Raw genomic sequence first — 18367 nt, 5'->3', positions numbered from 1 at the left:
TCTGGGTACTTTTCAATGACATCAACAGTCCCTTGTGTGTGTTTTATCTCATCACAGTTCAGTTTTTTTTTGTTGAGCCAGTCATGCCCTAGTAGACTAGGCCCATTCCCTTTCACCACCAGGAGCCGTGCTCTCGTTTCCTGGATGTTGTATGCAATGTCCACCTCTAGAGCCCCTAGCAATGGTAGGGTCTCTCCAGTGTATGTACGCAGTCTGATCCCTGCTGGTGTGATGACAGGAGCCTGATTACCTCCCGTGGCTCCTGCTCTCCGTTGCTCAAAAAAAAAGCTAACTGGCTAACTCTCTGATTCTTAGCTAGCTAGTGCAGCGTCACATACAAGCTGACCTCTAAGTTTTATCCTCATCACCAAAAAGATGTAGTAACTTTACAAGGATTAATCCCCACGCGTTTCAGTATTAGTTGCCTTTACTTGCAAACTATACAATAAAGGGGTACAGCCATGTACAAATGGTAGAAAACAAGGGAGCGATATACCCAACTCAACATGAGGTAGTGTCCCGTTAATACAGTGCCCACTCTTGGTGATGCCATCACAGGAGGGTAAATGGCACGGTTAACACCAATGTCCATAATAAACAAGCTCCCATGAATAGTAATATGTATTTTGGATGTTTTCAGTGTATGTTGAAAACTTTCAGATAATGTGATTAATCACGATAAAACAAACTAGTGCACTAAAATTACAAAAAGTAAACCGACACTCTTAATTCAAAATCATCTCTTTGCAGAAAAGTATCTGTTTACAATCATTCCAACAAACACATTCACACATTTTCAAATACACAAAAATCCCTTTTAGGCCGGTGTATTAAAGGTAACAAAAACCAATGGACAGCTGGTACTAAAAATAGCTAGCTAGCGGTTATCAATTAGCATGCAACCATTAGTTACAAATGTCATAATAAATAACCATATAATTAGTAATACGAAATTTCATAATACATACAATTAGTGTGGTTTATATGTAGACATGTAAATACACTCAATATGAGCCATTGTTTGTAAAAAAATAAAACTATTTAAAACCAAAATAATAAATCTTCCGAAATGCCATCTTGTTGTCAAATTGAGCTAGCTAGCTACAGTACTTAGCTTGGATACACTCATGTAAATGGGAAAATATCACTAGTTTTTCACTCCTGGAATTTAAAACAAATTATACATCAAAATGACCAGAAACTGGACAGAGTTGAGTTAATAAACATGTTATCTCTAGATTATGAAAACGTAACCATGCGTACAACCTGGAAAATAGGATAAGAAATAAGGAGACACAGAGTTGTCTTTCTCTGTTCTTTTCACTCGGCTTCTTCCAACGGTCACGGACCAACGTATGAAGAAGAGATGCACCCCCCTGCATAAGCACTTTGAATGCCTCCCCCTAGTGGTAGTGCTAAGTATTCATGTATATCAATGCAACACCATGCATTCAACACCATGTTACATTAATAATCAAGTGGATGGCTCAAAAATAATAAATCATTATTTTGAACGCAGTTGAATATTTGTAATCAGGTAGGCGAAGTAACCTAATTACAGAGTGGCATTGTAGAATTTTCAATTCCACATGTGGAAACATTGCTACTGCAACATGTTAATACCACCTTTTCACGTCAGGCGAAAAACCTTATTTCACCCCCACATGTGAACTTGCAATTCCATATTTGAAATCTAACTTGAATTGCTAATTCGATTTTCACATGTGAAAGTTTTACACATATGTGCAAATGCAATTCCACATGTGAGAGTAAGATTTTCACATGGAGTTTTCTTACAAGTGAAACTGGAAATGTGATTTTGCAGTTACTTTTAGACAAACAATATTTTGTATCTTTTGACATTGGTATGTACCATTTGATAATTGTATTCTTATTGCATGATTATTATTTGATATTTGATGTGATGGTCTAATGGTACATGTTATTCACACTACACATAGCATATAATGTATGCTTGGACTCTATCTGTGCAGCTCTGAGCCAAGGTTAACTCAATCATTTAATGCTAGGACATTGATCACAAAATATTAGCTCTTTGTCTCTTAGCCTGTTAATAATTATCTTGGACACATGTAACTTCTTGGCAAGACCCATCAGAGATACTTATAGGATTTATAGGGTTAAAACATTATGTTTAGGCACTCATTCTGAATGGTTAAGGTAACGGTTCAGGTTTGGGATAGGGTTAAAAACGTATCCCAAGCAATGGGATCGAACACGAACCTTCTGATCCAGAGTCATGGGATTATACATTCAATGGTTAAGGTACGGGTTAAAAACCCCTATGGCCGCGGAAATCAAATTAGCATAATAAACAAATCCCCATAAAAATCAGTCAGTTTAAGATAGAGATATCTGTTTTTTGGCATTGGGTGTGTCTCAATCCACCACATCCGCCTCTGTTGCACTTCAGCATCTGTGAAAGAAAGGTGACAGAGCTAGAGCGATGTTTGTCAGACCATGAGACATCCCGGAAATTGGTCTTCTCACCAGTTCGTCTGTAGTGTCCGAACGCTTATTACAAACTATTATGCCTAAACACTGTGGAAAGCTGAGACTCTCACGAACACAATGTTGTTCTCTGTTTTGCTCTATAGCCCCCACAAATGTCTTGGTACATGTCTGAAGTTGGTACAGCCTATCTGCCAACTTCTGTCTGTAGTGTCCCCTCTGTGGAAAGGTGAGACTCTCACCAACACATTCAGTACATGTAAGTTGTTTTGCTCTAGGGTGCCCACAGGCCTCACAAGACTTGTCTGAAGGTCCCCCGGTACCAGTTTAAAAAACGAATGTAAGTACTGTGTATATAGAGACTGTTTAGTGCCATAATGTAAAACAATTAAAAAGGTTAAATACATGTAAAAAAAAAAACTTCCTTTAGATTTTTTGGGACTTTCTGTTGTGCAATGTATTTTTGGCCTTACTGCTATTAGCCCATTGAATAACAGATTCACTACAGTCATTTTTCATCAAATAATTGTTTTATATATTATTTTTATGCTTCAAGGGATCTTAAAATTCAAAATCAAACAGCTAAATGTTCCTTGGTATGACCTTCTTAAAACAATTCCATATTCAAGGGGTCTTAAAATTCTAAATCATATATCAAAATGTTCCTTGGTATGACCTTAAAACAATTCCATGTAGGTTAATAGACCAACCCCCCTTCCAAACCCCCTCCCCCTCGCCCCCCTCCCAACCCCCCCTTCACCCCCTCCCGTCCCCCCTTCCCTCCCTTACATTGCATGTGAGTTGTCAACCATATTAAACTGACATACCCCACAAGCTGCTCCTCTGGTGGATATTGCCATTGGATATTGAGGCAAAACTACACTTGTCCTTACATTTTGAATTACTGTGTAAACATTCTGATTTAACTGCAGAGTAGTCAACTTTGGACCTTATTAATGCTTAATTGCTTCTACTCCTGTCCACAATCCAGTCCTGTCCTTCTGATGAGATTTGTACCTGATGTCGTGACTCCCTGTGGTCACTGAAGATCCGATGGCACAGCAGCGCCCATCTGGCTAATTTCCAAACTTGGCCCTCATACTACCTTGGCCATCTAATCACTGCAGCTTCCAATTGGCACATTCATCCCCTCTTCTCTCCTCTCCTTTGCCACTCTTCCCCAGGTCCTTGCTGTGAGTAAACAGTCTCTTTAGCATGGATTCAAATGACTGCACTTCTCTCTGGAAACCCATCAGTAGAACCCAACAGAAAAGTTAGTCAGTTTCTGAGGTTTCATTTCTGTCTTTACAAAACGCAGCAGCTCCAATCCTTGGGAGACTGTAGCAGGTTATTTCAGTTCACTCCGTCTTTCTATCCAACTCTCTGCTCTTAGCTCTTTTTCTCTGACTGTTTCATCAGGCAACAAAGGCTTCCTACAGTATGCCTGAACAACGCTCCTCTCTGCAACGCTCTTCTACACTTCAAAACACTCTGCACAGACACACAACACACACACACACACACACACACACACACACACACACACACCAACACACACACACACCACACACACACACACACACACACACACACACACACACACACACACACACACACACACACACACACACACACACACACACACACACACACACACAACAACACGTCTCACTTCCCCAACCACTACTCCCACCACACCCACTACCTGCCCTCTTCCCTCCACACACACATACATACACAGACAAAAAGGAACATACACACGCATTCACACATATCTGGTTCCCAAAGACAATACAAATAATGACTCCATATAACCAGGGACACACAAACAAAACAGACATAAACACACAGAACCTATAGCTGCCAACTATCCAAAATAGCTATTAGGGCTGTTAAGCAGCAGAGTTGGCTGCACAGACAGCTGTTACAAAGCATTTAGACTGCCTGGCATATTCTGTTCTCTGGATCCACACTTACCTCCGATCTGGAGTTGATGCAGCTCTCACCTGTACTTTGAAGTCCAACGTGAATATTCCCTCCTCTCTCTCACTCACATGGCACATCACCCACACACTCATATTGCGGGCAAGCACACACAGTGATACATCACCCCACACACTCATACTGCGGGCAAGCACACACAGTGATACATACCCACACACTCATACTGGGGGCAAGCACACACAGTGATAGACACAACACACTCATCTGCAGGCAAGCACACACAGTGATACATCACCCAACACTCATACTGCTAGCAAGCACACACAGTGATACATCACCCACACACTCATACTGCGGCAAGCACACCACAGTGATACATCACCCACACACTCATACTGGGGGCAAGCACACACAGTGATACATCACCACAACTCATACTGCTAGCAAGCACACACAGTGAATACATCACCCACCACATCATACTGCGGGCAAGCACACACAGTGATACATACCCACACACTCATACTGCAGGCAAAACACATATACATCACCCACACACCCATACTGCAGGCAAGCACACACAGTGATACATCACACACACACTCATACTGGGGCAAGCACACATGCAATACATCAACACACACCATACATGCGGAAGCAACACAGTGATACATCACACACCACACTCATACTGGGGGCAAGCACCACAGTGATACATCACACACACACTCATAACTGCGGGCAAGCACACACAGTGATACATCACCCCCACACACTCATACTGGGGCAAGCACACACAGTGATACATCACCCACAACATCCATACTGCAGGCAAGACACACTGTGATACATCACCCACACACTCATACTGCAGGCAAGCACACACATGATACATAACCCACACCACTCATACTGCAGGCAAGCACACACAGTGATACATCACCCACACACTCATACTGCAGGCAAGCACACACAGTGATACACTACCCACACACTCATACTGCGGCAAGGCAAGACACACACAGTGATGCATCACACACACACTCATACTGCAGGCAAGCACACACAGTGATACATCACACCACACACCATACTGCAGGAAGCACACACAGTGAACATCACCCACACACTCATACTGCAGGCAAGCACAAGTAACATCCCACACACTCATACTGCGGGCAAGCACACACAGTGATACATCACCCCCAAACCCCATACTGGGGGCAAGCACACACAGTGATACATCACCCACACCCTCATACTGCAGGCAAGCACACAGTGAGACATCACCACACACTCATATGCGGCAAGCACACACAGTGATACATCACCCACCACACCATCTGCGGGCAGGCACACCCAGTGAAAATCACCCACACACCCATACTGGGCAAGGACACACAGTGATACATCACCCACACACTCATACTGCGGGCAAGCACACACAGTGATCACATCTCCACACACTCATACTGGGCAACAACACACAGTGATACACACACACACACTCATACTGCAGGCAAGCACACACAGTGATACATCACCACACACTCATACTGGGGCAACACACAACAGTGATACATCACCCACACACCATACTGGGGCAACACACACGGATACATCACACACACCACTCATACTGGCAAGCACACACAGTGATACATCACCACAACCTCATACTGCAGGCAAGCAACACAGTGATGCATCACCCACACACCCATACTTGGGGCAAGCACACACAGTGATACATCACCCACACACCATACTCGGGCAAGCACACACAGTGATGCATCACCCACACACCCATACGGGGGCAGCACCACACAGTGATACATCACCCACACACCCATACTGCAGGCAAGCACACACTGTGATACATCACCCACACACTCATACTGCAGGCAAGCACACACAGTGATACATCACCCACACACTCATACTGCAGGCAAGCACACACAGTGATACATCACCCACACACCCATACTGCAGCAAGCACACACGTGATACATCACCCCAACCCATACTGGGGCAAGCACACACAGTGATACATCACCCAACACCCCTACTGCAGCAACAACACAGTGAGACATCACCCACACACTCATATTGCGGCAAGCACACACAGTGATACATCACCCACCACACCCATACTGCGGGCAGGCACACACAGTGATACATCACCCACACACCATACTGCGGGCAGGCACACACAGTGATACATCACCCACACACTCATACTGCGGGCAAGCACCACACAGTGATACATCACCACACACTCATACTGGGGCAAGCACACACAGATACATCACACACACACTCATACTGCAGCAAGCACACACAGTGATACATCACCCACACACTCATACGTGCGGGCAAGCACACACAGTGATACATCACCCACACACTCATACGGGGCAAGCACCACACAGTGATACATCAACACAACTCATACTGCAGGCAAGCACACAACAGTGATACATCACCCACAAACTGAATACTGCAGGCAAGCACACACATGAGTGAGCATCACCACAACAACTTGGGGCAAGCACACACAGTGATACATCACCCCACACCCATACTGCGGCAAGCACACACAGTGATGCATCACCACACACCATCCTGGCAAGCCCACACAGAGACATCACCCACACACCCACTCACGGCAAGACACACAGTGATACATCACCCACACCTCATACTGCAGGCAAGCACACACAGTGATACATCACCACACATCCCATACTCAGGCAAGCACACACAGTGATACATCACCCACACACTCATACTGCAGCAAGCACACACAGTGATACATCACCCACACACTCATACGGCAGGCAAGCACACACAGTGATTACATCACCCACACACTCATACTGCAGCAAGCACACACAGTGATACATCACCCACACACTCATACTGCGGCAAGCACACACAGTGATGCATCACACACAACACTCATACTGCAGGCAAGCACACACAGTGATACATCACACACACACTCATACTGCAGCAAGCACACCACAGTGATACATCACCACACACCATACTGCGGCAAGCACACACAGTGATACATCAAACCACACATCATACTCGGCAAGCACACACAGTGATACATCACCCACACACTCATACTGCAGCAAGCACACACAGTGATACATCACCCACACACCCATACTGGGGCAAGCACACAAGTGATACATCACCCACACACTCATACTGCGGGAAGCACACACAGTGATACATCACCCCCAAACCCAATACTGGGGGCAAGCACACACAGTGATACATCACCCACACCCCATACTGCAGGCAAGCACACACATGCATCACCCACACACCCATACTGGGGCAAGCACACACAGTGATACATCACCCACACACCCATACTGCGGCAAGCACACACATGATACATCAACACACACACACACACTCATGCTGCGGCAAGCACACACAGTGATACATCACACACACACACTCATACTGCGGTCAAGCACACACAGTGATACATCACACACACACTGTCGCACACACACACACACACACACACACACACCACACACACAACACAACACACACACACACACACACACACACACACACACACACACACACACACACACACACAACACACACACACACACACACACACACACACACACCACACACACCACACACAGCACAACACACAAACACACACGTACAGACACACGCTCCCCAGATCTAACTTTCTGAAGATCAAACCGCACACGTCTCAGGGAGAAGAGATCTCTGCCTCTAATCTGCCATGCACTCAGAGAAAGAGAGAGCGAGAAAAAGAGAGAGAGAGAGAGAGAGAGAGAAAAAAGAGAGAGAGAAAGAGAGAAAGAGAGAGAGAGGGAGAGAGAGGATGACAGATATGAAAAGAGATAGGCAGGGAGAAAGGCTGGCAGGAGAGAAACAAGTCCAAGGCCAAACACAGTATGTATTTTTCAGACCAGCAATATGTACTGTGTGAATAGGTAACAGTGTGATATGTACTGTGTGAATAGGTAACAGAGTGATATGTACTGTGTGAATAGGTAACACAGTGATATGTACTGTAGTTACAATATTTCCATGGGAGCAGAACTGGACCAATCAGTGGGTACAGTTATCAGGCTGAAGAACAGCTCATCAGCCTAGTCTCTGGTTGACTTTACACCAGGAGGTCCACACACATACAGTCACACACTCACATGGGGGGTGTAAGTGTGTGTGGAGTGGTCCATAGACAGGTCAGCACTGTGGCGATTTTAGTTTAGAAATGTGCATGTGCTCGTGTGTGTGTATGTGTTTTGGGGGTTGGGGGTGTTAAGAGTAGGTGTCAGACCTGAGAAGAATAGAGAGCTGTTTACATAATAATGGTTACAATGGATGAGAGGGATATTTGAAGGCCATTTAATGTATCATATACTGTAACACCCCTCCAGACAAAAGGCTTAACTGAAATCCCAAAATCTATTTTTGTACTTGTAGACCAGGGGGGAGTGATGTTCTATATGCACAGATATGCACACAGTATATCAGCCATACACACAACCACCACAATGCAGCCAGCCTTCACTCAGACAGAACTCACATACCCACGATGCCTTGCAGACATGACATTCACCCTCCTTTCTTTCCGCCCCAAAGGACTGGGAGAAAACGCAAACCACCAGGGTACACTTCAGAAACCCTACCTCTTCTAGCATGACTCACACACACACACACACACACACACACACACACACACACACACACACACACACACACACACACACACACACACACACACACACACACACAAATATGAATACACACACCCTCCATACACAAAGCAAGGAAGTGGTTTTCCTTTAGAAAAACCAATATTTAGCATTCATCTGCAACACAGTACACCCGGAGGAAATAAGGAGCGAGGGAGAAAGAGAGACAGAAAACAGCAAGATCTAAAGATAAATAGAACTAGAATCTTGTTATATAGCCAGGAATGACATTCTGTATGTTGTCTGTTACTCTATGTAGTGTGTTGATTGCGTTGACTTCATGTTGATGTTGTGTGTGTGTGTGTAAATATTGATGGGTCATATGTACTCTAGCCAGCAAGCATTTTGACGCCTCAGGCCATGAAGCTGTAGAGGGCCTGCTATCAGCACAACCCAAACAACACACACACACACACACACACACACACACACACACACACACAACTACACACTCCCACTTTAAGCCGTGACAGAGTTCCTTAAGGCTGTAACACAATGCAACAGTTTTTACATGCTTCTATCACTGTGCTCTGAAAGCAGAGTAACACATCAACAGTAACACATCGGTCTGTCAGTCTGTCTATTAGAGATTAGCTAGAGGGGAGACTTAACACACACAGTTTATGGCTTACTGTCTGTTGTCTAACGTCTGTCTGTTGTTTGGTGTGTTCATCATGTACAGATGAACTAATCTATGTCTCATATGGCTAACAGAAGAAGAACATTGATCAGTCAGAGAGAAGTAGTGGAGTAGTACTTTTGCAGAGATACTATATGTGCTCTTTTGTGTGATGAAAATGTCGCCAATAGCTAATGAATACAATTACTGTGCTTGCATGCGCATAGGTCCGTGCGTATGTGTGTGTGTGTGTGAGTTTGAGTGTTGGAATGCGTGTATGTGTTTGTGTGTAAGTCCGTGTGTGCATGCGTTGGTATGTGATTATGATAATGATGTGTGGTGATCAGTGTGACTGTCACTAGCCTGCCAGATACATCATGATTAATGGATGCTGTTCCACATAGCATCATCAACTGGCTGAAACCCTTCTGATATGAATCACACTGCCAGAGGCTGATGAGGAACAAAACATGATTTGGAGTTTTTGATTCGTAAAATCAGGGAGAAGAGGACTTCAGACAGCCTGCATGGCATAGATCACAACCAAATGGTCAAGTTCAGAGTGCATGTGAGATTGATTACTGTACACATCTTACCAGAACAGAAAGAGACATTTTATTTATTTATTTATTTTATTTCACCTTTATTTAACCAGGTAGGCCAGTTGAGAACAAGTTCTCATTTACACCTGCGACCTGGCCAAGATAAAGCAAAGTAGTGCAACAAAAACAAAAACACAGAGTTACACATAAACAAATGTACAGTCAATAACACAATATAAAAATCGATGCATGGTGTGTGAAAATGTAGAAGAGTAGGGACGTAAGGCAATAAATAGGCAATTTAGCATTACCACTGGAGTGATAGATGTGCAGATGATGATGTGCAAGTAGAGATACTGGGGTGCAAAAGAGCAAAAAGATAAATAACAATATGGGGATGAGGTAGTTGGGTGAGCTATTTACAGATGGGCTGTGTACAGGTACAGTGATTGGTAAGCTGCTCAGACAGCGGATGCTTAAAGTTAGAGGGGGATATATAAGTCTCCAGCTTCAGTGATTTTTGCAATTCGTTCCAGTCATTGGCAGCAGAGAACTGGAAGGAAGGGCGGCCAAAGCAGGTGTTAGCTTTGGGGATGACCAGTGAAATATACCTGCTGGAGCGTATGCTACGGGTGGGTGGATGCTATGGTGACCAGTGAGCTGAGATAAGGCGGAGCTTTACCTAGCAAAGACTTATAGATGACCTGGAGCCAGTGGGTTAGGCGACGACTATGTAGCGAGGGCCAGCCAACGAGAGCATACAGGTCGTAGTGGTGGGTAGTATATGGTGCTTTGGTGACAAAACGAATGGCACTGTGATAGACTACATTCAGTTTGCTGAGAAGACTGTTGGAGGCTATTTTGTAAATGACAACGCCAAAGTCAAGGATCGGTAGGATAGTCAGTTTTACGAGGGTATGTTTGGCAGCATGAATGAAGGATGCTTTGTTGCGAAATAGGAAGCCGATTCTAGATTTGATTTTGGATTGGAGATGCTTAATGTGAGTCTGGAAGGAGAGTTTACAATCTAACCAGACACCTAGGTATTTGTAGTTGTCCACATATACAAGTCAGAACTGTCCAGAGTAGTGATGCTAGACGGGCAGGCGGGTGCGGGCAGCAATCCGTTGAAGAGCATTTAGTTTTACTAGCATTTAAAAGCAGTTGGAGGCCACGGAAGGAGTGTTGTATGGCATTGAAGCTCAATTGGAGGTTTGTTAATTAACACGGTGTCCAAAGAAGGGCCAGATGTATACAGAATGGTGTTGTCTGCGTAGAGGTGGATAAGAGAATCACCAGCAGCAAGGACGACATCATTGATATATACAGAGAAAGGAGTCGGCCCGAGAACTGAACCCTGTGTCACCCCCATAGAGACTGCCAGAGGTCCGGACAACAGGCCCTCCGATTTGACACACTGAACTCTATCTGAGAAGTAGTTAGTGAACAAGGTGAGGCAGTCATTTGAGAAACCAAGGCTGTTGAGTCTGCCGATAAGAATGTTGTGATTGACAGAGTCAAAAGCCTTGGCCAGGTCGATGAAGACGGCTGCATAGTACTTTCTTTTATTGATGGCGGTTATGATATCGTTTAGGACCTTGAGCGTGGCTGAGGTGCACACATGACCAGCTCGGAAAGCAGATTGCATAGTGGAGAAGTTACGGTGGGATTCGAAATGCTCGGTGATCTCTTTGTTAACTTCGCTTTCAAAGATTTTAGAAAGGCAGGGCAGGATAGATAGAGGTCTATAACAGTTTGGGTCTAGAGTGTCTCCCGCTTTGTAGAGGGGGAAGACCGCGGCAGCTTTCCAATCTTTGGGGATCTCAGACGATACGAAAGAAAGGTTGAAAAGGATAGTAATAGGGGTTGCAACCATTTCGGAGGATACTTTTAGAAAGAGAGGGTCCAGATTGTCAAGCCGAGCTGATGTGTAGGGATCCAGATTTTGCAGTTCTTTCAGAACATCAGCTGTCTGGGTTTGGTGAAGGTGAAGCGGGGGAGGGGGCTTGGGCAAGTTGCTGCAGGGGGTGCAGAGCTTTTGGCTGGGGTAGGGGTAGCCAAGTGGAAAGCATAGCCCGCCGTTGAAAAATGCTTATCGTAGATTTATCGATGGTGACAGTGTTTCCTAGCCTGGGCAGCTGGGAGGAGGTGCTCTTATTCTCCATGGACTTTACAGTGTCCCAAAACTTTTTGGAATTAGTGCTAAAGGATGCAAATTTATGTTTGAAAAAGCTAGCCTTAGCTTTCCTAACTGACTGTGTATATTGGTTCCTGACTTCCCTGAAAAGTTGCATATCATGGGGGCTATTCGATGCTAATGCAGAACGCCACAGGATGTTTTTGTGCTGGTCAAGGGCAGTCAAGTCTGGGGTGAACCAAGGGCTGTATCTGTTCTTAGTTCGACATTTTTTGAATGGGGCATGCTTATTTAAAGTGGTGAGGAAAGCACGTTTAAAGAGCAACCAGGCATCCTCTACTGACGGGATGAGGTCAATATCCTTCCAACGATACCCGGGCCAGGTCGATTAGAAAGGCCTGCTCGCTGAAGTGTTTTAGGAAGCGTTTGACAGTGGACCCATTACGGACGCAGGCAATGAGGCAGTGATTGCTGAGATCCTGGTTGAAGACAGCAGAGGTGTATTTAAAGGGCAAGTTGGTCAGGATGATATCTATGAGGGTGCCCATGTTTACGGATTTAGGGTTGTACCTGGTAGGTTCCTTGATACTTTGTGTGAGATTGAGATCATCTAGTTTATATTGTAGGATGGCCGGGGTGTTAAGCATATCAAATCAAATCAAATGTATTTATATAGCCCTTCTTACATCAGCTGATATCTCAACGTGCTGTACAGAAACCCAGCCTAAAACCCCAAACAGCAAGCAATGTAGGTGTAGAAGCACGGTGGCTAGGAAAAACTCCCTAGAAAGGCCAAAACCTAGGAAGAAACCTAGAGAGGAACCAGGCTATGCGGCTCAGGACAGACGGGCGGCTCTGACGGCTCAGGACAGACGGGCGGCTCAGATGGCGCTGGACAGACGGGCAGCTCAGACGGCGCTGGGCAGACGGGCAGCTCAGACGGCGCTGGGCAGACGGGCAGCTCAGACGGCGCTGGGAAGTGGGCAAGCTCAGACGGCGGCTGGGCAGACGGGCAGCTCAGGCGGCGCTGGGCAGACGGGCAGCTCAGGCGGCGCTGGGCAGACGGGCAGCTCAGGCGGAGCTGGACAGATGGGCAGCTCAGGCGGCGCTGGACAGACGGAAGACTCTGGCCTGCTGAGGCGCACAGTAGGCCACTGGGCGAGTGCGGGGAGGAGGAACAGGGCGTACTGGACTCTGGAGACGCACAGGAAGCCTGGTGCGTGGTGTTGGCACTGGTGGTACTGGGCTGGTGAAAGGGGCTGCCACAGGCGGACTGGTGCGTGGAGAAGGCACCGGATAGACCGGACCATGGAGACGCACTACAGGTCTCGAGCACCGAGCCTGCCCAACCCTACCTGGCTGAACGCTCCCCGTAGCCAGGCCAGTGCGGCGAGGGGGAATAGCCCGCACTGGGCTGTGCTGGCGAACCGGGGACACCATGCGTAGTGCTGGTGCCATGTACCCCGGCCCAAGGAGATGCACTGGTGACCAGATGCGTAGAGACGGTTTCATGGCACCTGGCTCGATGCCCACTCTAGCGCACCGGGAACACTGTGCGCTCCACCGCATAACACGGTGCCTGCCCGGTACGACGCTCTCCACGGTAAGCACGGGGAGTTGGCTCAGGTCTCCTACCTGGCTTAACACCACTCCCTGTGTGCCCCCTCCCAATAATTTTTTGGGGCTGCCTCTCTGGCTTCCAGCCGCGCTTACGTGCAGCCTCCTCATACCACCGCCTCTCCGCTTTCGCTGCCTCCAGCTCAGCTTTGAGGCGGCGATATTCACCAGCCTGTTTCCATGGTCCCTTGCCGTCCAGTATTTCCTCCCAAGTCCAGGAGTCTTGTGTTTTCGGCCGCTGCTGTTGCTGCTGCCTGTTACCACGCTGCTTGGTCCAGTTTTGGTGGGTGGTTCTGTAACGGTTTTCTTCGGTGGAAGAAGGAGAGGACCAAAGCGCAGCGTGGTAAGTGTCCATAATGATTAATTAAAGACAATAAACTGAACACTTCCAAATACAAAACAACAAACGTGAAAACCGAAAACAGTCCTATCTGGTGCAGAGACACAAAGACAGAAAACAACCACCCACAAAACCCAACACAAAACAGGCTACCTAAATATGGTTCCCAATCAGAGACAATGACTAACACCTGCCTCTGATTGAGAACCATATCAGGCCAAACACAGAAATAGAAAAACATAGAAACACAAACATAGACTGCCCACCCCAACTCACGCCCTGACCATACTACATAAAAACAAAAACAAAGGAAATAAAGGTCAGAACGTGACATGAGGGCTCTTCGATACTGCACGGTACTGTCTTTCCAAGCTAGTCGGAAGACTTCCAGTTTGGTGTGGCGCCATTTCCGTTCTAATTTCCTGGAGCTTGCTTCAGAGCTCGGGTATTTTCTGTATACCAGGGAGCTAGTTTCTTATGACAAATGTTTTTAGTTTTTAGGGGTGCAACTGCATCTAGGGTATTGCGCAAGGTTAAATTGAGTTCCTCAGTTAGGCGGTTAACTGATTTTTGTTCTCTGACGTCCTTTGGTAGGCAAGGGCATCAAGGAATCTTTGGGTTGTCTGAGAATTTATAGCACGACTTTTGATGCTCCTTGGTTGGGGTCTGAGCAGATTATTTGTTGCGATTACAAACGTAATAAAATGGTGGTCCGATAGTCCAGGATTATGAGGAAAAACATTAAGATCCACAACATTTATTCCATGGGACAAAACTAGGTCCAGAGTATGACTGTGACAGTGAGTAGGTCCAGAGACATGTTGGACAAAACCCACTGAGTCGATGATGGCTCCGAAAGCCATCATCAAAAATTTGAATATTATCTGCTATGACTACAAGGTCCGATAGGAATTCAGGGACTCAGTGAACTCAGTGAGCAACGCTGTATATGGCCATCCTTGTGGGATGCAAGGTCACCAGTTTAGGTCACCTAACAGTACAAACTCTGAAGATAGATGGGGGGTAATCAATTCACATAAGGATTCCAGGACACAGCTGGGGGCTGAGGGGGGTCTATAACAAGCGACAACGGTGATAGACTAGTTTCTGGAAAGGTGGATTTTTAAAAGTAGAAGCTTGAATTATTTGGGCACAGACCTGGATAGTATGACAGAACTCTGCAGGCTATCTCTGCAATAGATTGCAACTCCGCCCCCTTTGACAGTTCTATCTTGTCGGGAAAAGTTGTAGTTGGGGATGGAAATTTCAGAATTTTTGGTGGCCTTCCTAAGCCAGGATTCAGACACTGCTAGGACATGCTGTATGTGTAGTCTTGATTTTGTGTTTACATGAAGTCATGTCTGTGGTGACTATGTCACAAATGCAACGATCCGATGGCCACTAAACAACCAACAGAAAGCTGTAATATTGTCATTCAGTGATTCAACACCATTGAAATGAACATCTTCAGCACCTGGACAGAGTGGACAGCGGCCATACATCACTCCGTTCTCAGTGTTAGCGTTTGCGTGTTAGCGTGTTAGCGTCTCAGTGTTACTAACCGCCTGTCCTCTCCTCTGGTGTTCAGAGTTTACCCACCTGTGTTTACCACTACAACCCTGCTTATACTTCATCTCTTTAAAAATAAACTGTCACCAAGTTTTCCTCCAGCTGCCAGAGTCAGAGGCCAGATTATGGAGTGAAATCATTATAATACGCTATATGTTTGGTTACGCTTTTCTGTCTGCTAGAGGAGAGAAGCTGTGCCTTTGGCATCAAGCACACACACACACACACACACACACACACACACACACACACACACACACACACACACACACACACACACACACACACACACACACACACACACACACACACACACACACACACACACACACACACACACACACACACACACACACACACACACACACACACACACACAGCCTAGAGCGCTCAATGACCTGTGTGTGAGAGAAACTGTGTAAGTGGCTGGTGGTGTTTTCATAGTGTGTTTAGAATAGAAGCAGCAGGGTGTGAGAGATCGGCCAAAGGGCTGTCTCGCTGAGAAGAAAATAGAAGACTAATTAGGGGAAAATGGATTAATGGCCTTTATGTCACATGTTGAAGTGTGAGTGTCACATAGACACTCACTGGTTCAATCTGCTCTTACTTTTTCCCCTATATCACTATAAACAAAATAAATCCTCCTCATTGTTTGGAGGAAAGAAAAGACCCCACTAAAAGAAACAATGAGTTATATTTTCTATGAGCTCCTTATTAACCCTTTTAAAAAGTATACCTGTGAAAGTGTTAAGATGAATCATGATAATATTTTGATATTGATTGAATCAACTGTCCTACTGGTATTAAGCGGTAGTTAACCTGATGGGAGAAATAGACAGAGATGAATGATATCATATCATACCCCCAGGACACACACATACATAGAGGAAATGAAAAAAGTATGTCACAAAGAGAACACTAAAACATACACACATCAGTGGTTTTTAAACTGAATCAAGATGAGATCAGTAACACATCATCTCTCACAGTCAGTCACACCAAGGCTAAATATGGATCATAACCACAACTGTGGTTTGGGAGGATCATGGTTTGTGTCTGCACGTGCAGCTGTACCTTGACTTGGAAGGGAAAATAGAAAACAAAGCAGTCACAAGAGTATGGCTCTGATTGGTAGTTGGTTTTGGATTGTTGTGGTAGACTTTGCAAAGTGGCAAGTTGACTTTAAAGTGTCCAAGGTCGGAGGTAATAGAGTTATTCGACTGGAGAGAAAGGAGTGATCATACCTGCACTCTCCAGTAAGTCACAGAAATGTCCTTCTCCTGCAGAAAGATGTGCCTTGGTGGCAGTTTCACAAAGAGGACAGAGAGATACTATGTCCTAAGGGATAGCTGTGTGTGTCATTCCTCCCTCAGTAATTCTCTTCTATGCCTCCCACCATACACCTGATTTATCTACACACATAGATGACCTTTCATCGAAGATGTATTTTCAGATAATGTTCTTCTCTGTATAACACAGACCAATATAACCATCAGTAATAAATAAAAAGGCATTTTTTTATATAAAAAGTTGTTTTAATAATAGGTTTTCCCGTAGTAGTCTTCAACAGTGTGCTGGTAGTTGGTATGATCCAATGGTGGATCTTCTAAAGACAGGCCTCTCTGCTGCCTCCTCTGCAAGGGCAGAGCCACAGCAGAGACCGAGTGAGACACAGATATATAGTAGAGATAGACATAGAGACACAGACACAGAACAGAGACAGAGTGAGACACAGATATAGAGTAGAGATAGACATAGAGACACAGACACAGTACCAGAGCAGAGTGAGACACAGATATAGAGTAGAGATAGACATAGAGACACAGCACAGAACAGAGACAGAGTGAGACACAGATATAGAGTAGAGATAACATAAAGCACACCGACACAGAACAGAGACAGAGTGAGACACAGATATAGAGTAGAGATAGACATAAAGACACAGGCACAGAACAGAGACAGAGTGAGACACAGATATAGAGTAAGAGATAGACATAGAGACACAGACACAGAACAGAGACAGAGTGAGACACAGATATAGAGTAGAGATAGACATAGAGACACAGGCACAGAACAGAGACAGAGTGAGACACAGATATAGAGTAGAGATAGACATAAAGACACAGAACGGAACAGAGACAGAGTGAGACACAGATATGAGTAGAGATAGACATAGAGACACAGACACAGAACAGAGACAGAGTGAGACACAGATATAGAGTAGAGATAGACATAGAGACACAGACACAGAACAGAGACAGAGAGAGACACAGATATAGAGTAGAGATAGACATAGAGACACAGACACAGAACAGAGACAGAGAGAGACACAGGGAATCAGAAAATAGAGGGAGAAAG

Source organism: Salvelinus sp. IW2-2015, linkage group LG4q.1:29 (assembly GCF_002910315.2).
Source record: "Salvelinus sp. IW2-2015 linkage group LG4q.1:29, ASM291031v2, whole genome shotgun sequence".
Lineage (NCBI taxonomy): Eukaryota > Metazoa > Chordata > Actinopteri > Salmoniformes > Salmonidae > Salvelinus > Salvelinus sp. IW2-2015.
Note: the sequence above shows the minus strand (reverse complement) of the source record.